The sequence below is a fragment of the Selaginella moellendorffii genome, unplaced genomic scaffold, assembly GCF_000143415.4.
Source record: "Selaginella moellendorffii unplaced genomic scaffold, v1.0 SELMOscaffold_68, whole genome shotgun sequence".
Lineage (NCBI taxonomy): Eukaryota > Viridiplantae > Streptophyta > Lycopodiopsida > Selaginellales > Selaginellaceae > Selaginella > Selaginella moellendorffii.
In genome coordinates this window covers 125,619-128,118 of record NW_003314329.1, presented here as the reverse complement: position 1 = coordinate 128,118, position 2,500 = coordinate 125,619, and the positions used below count along the sequence as shown (strand labels likewise).

Sequence of the window (2,500 nt, the reverse complement as noted above, 5' to 3'; positions counted from 1 at the left end):
AAGTCGGGGAGGTACCCCACATTTTGCAGCGCGCGTTTTGGGCCCCAAAACGTGGTCTTCGTGAATTGTTGGGGAGGTACCACATGTCCCGCGGGCGTGCTTTTTGGCGCCCAGAAAGAACACGGGATTGTGGAGGTACGCTGCAGCTTTGGATCAAGCTGCCCCACACTATAAGAGTAGGGGGAGTGTGAAATATTTCAGAGTGGGTTCAAACCGTGACTATGGCACTGGATCCCATCAGACCTCCAAAGTTAAGCGTCCCTGGGCTTGAATAGTACTGGGCTGGGTGACCACCCGGGAAGTCCAAGTGACCCCCTCTTTTTGTTTTTTTCCTTACAAGTCATTTATTTTTGTAAGATCACTGTTTTAATATATAAACTTTGAGTATTTTTCCATAGCATATAAGTGTATGGTCCTTAAATACTACTTACAATTGTCAATGTAAGGTGTGTTTGCCAAATTGTGTCATTAGTTAGTTATTAACTAGGATATAAGTCACAAAGAATGTGTTGTGACTGTCACCACGTGGCATGGCAAGCAAGTCCAAACATATGTATTTCACATGGCATACAAGGACGCTAAACTCTAACTATGAGAACAAGCCAAAGGGCATGCCACGTGTCAATGTGACACACATTGAAAACCATAAAACTCACCAAAGCACATGCCACGTGTCAATGTGGCACACATTGAAAACCATAAAACTCTGAGCACAAACCAAAGTGCATGCCATGTGTCAATGTGGCACACATTGAAAACCATAAAACTCTATGAGATCAAACCAAAGGCCATGCCACGTGTCAAAATAAAACTCGGATATATCCAGGGCCAGACACATCTGGGGCCCGGCATATCGGGTGCCCGACATGTACGGGGCCCGACATATCGGGTGCCCGACATGTCCGGGGCCCGATATATCTGGGGCCGGATATATCGGGTGCCCGACATGTCCGGGGCCGGATATATCGGGGCCCGGACATGTCTGGGTGCCCGATATGTCCGGGGCCAGACATATCGGGTGCCCGACATGTCCGGGGCCAGATATATCGGGGCCCGGACATGTCTGGGTGCCCGATATGTCCGGGGCCAGACATGTCCGGGGGCCCGACATATCGGGTGCCCGACATGTTCGGGGCCCGGACATGTCCGGGGCCGGACATATCGGGGCCCGGACATGTCCGGGGCCGGACATATCGGGTGCCCGACATGTCCGGGGCCGGATATGTCCGGGGGCCCGACATATCGGGTGCCCGACATGTTCGGGGCCGGAGATATCGGGGCCCGGACATGTCCGGGGCCCGATATATCTGGGGCCCGACATATCGGGTGCCCGACATATCCGGGGCCCGACATATCCGGGGCCCGACATGTCCGGGGCCGGATATGTCGGGGCCCGGATATGTCCTGGTGCCCGACATGTCCGGGGCCCGATATATCTGGGGCCGGACATATCGGGTGCCCGACATATCTGGGGCCCGACATGTCCGGGGCCCGACATATCCAGGGCCTGAGGTATGCCACATGGCATACAAGTGCAGAAGAGGTACCTTCCAATGTCATGTCACGTGGCATGCAACCTCAAAGGTGCCACCTCTCCAAGGGTTTGTCACGTGACATGCAACCTCCAAGATGCCACCTTTCCAAGGGTTTGCCACGTGGCATCCATAGGTACCACCTCTCCAAGGGTTTGTCACGTGGCATGCAACCTCCAAGATGCCACCTTTCCAAGGGTTTGCCACGTGGCATCCATAGGTACCACCTCTCCAAGGGTTTGTCACGTGGCATGCAACCTCCAAGATGCCACCTCTCCAAGGGTTTGCCACGTGGCATCCATAGGTACCACCTCTCTAAGGGTTTGTCACATGGCATGCAACCTCCAAGATGCCACCTCTCCAAGGGTTTGCCACGTGGCATCCATAGGTACCAACTCTCCAAGGGTTTACCACGTGGCATGCAACCTCCAAGATGCCACCTCTCCAAGGGTTTGCCATGTGGCATGCTATAAGTACATAAAAGTATGCCACGTGGCATGCCACCTCATCCAAACCATCCGTCTGAATGCCACCTTCTAAAAGGTATAGCTCATGGCATATAAATTGCTCAAAATGTATGCCACGTGGCAAACCCTACCCTACCCTAAACCCTAAACCCTACGCTTGCACATGGCATAGTGTTGCGTTCCATACATTGAGCCAGTGTGCCATCTTTAGAGCACGTGGAATAACACGTGGCGATATAAGTTACTACGAAAAAAAACAACTCAAAAACATCCAACTTTAGCCGAAATATGAGTTGGCAACACTACATTTACTACCATGACACCAAGCTCGAAATATGTCACGTGACTCTTACGTTGAAAAACCACTAAAAACGGCACATGTTACATGGCATGAACAGTGTGCCACGTGTCATCCGCTCCTAGGAGTCGTCTCGTGACACTCGGAAAAAAAAAGTAAGAAAAAATGACCACTTTTTCATTGTTGATGTTGCAGAAGTCGCA

General features: G+C 51.8%; 1 non-coding gene across 1 annotated transcript; it reads left to right on the top strand.

Annotated features, from left to right (window-relative positions):
- The first annotated feature begins 200 nt into the window (after positions 1-200).
- LOC112340679 lies at positions 201-319 on the top strand. The gene has a single exon (XR_002990235.1). It is a non-coding gene; the product is annotated as a 5S ribosomal RNA (ribosomal RNA).
- Positions 320-2,500: the final 2,181 nt, after the last annotated feature.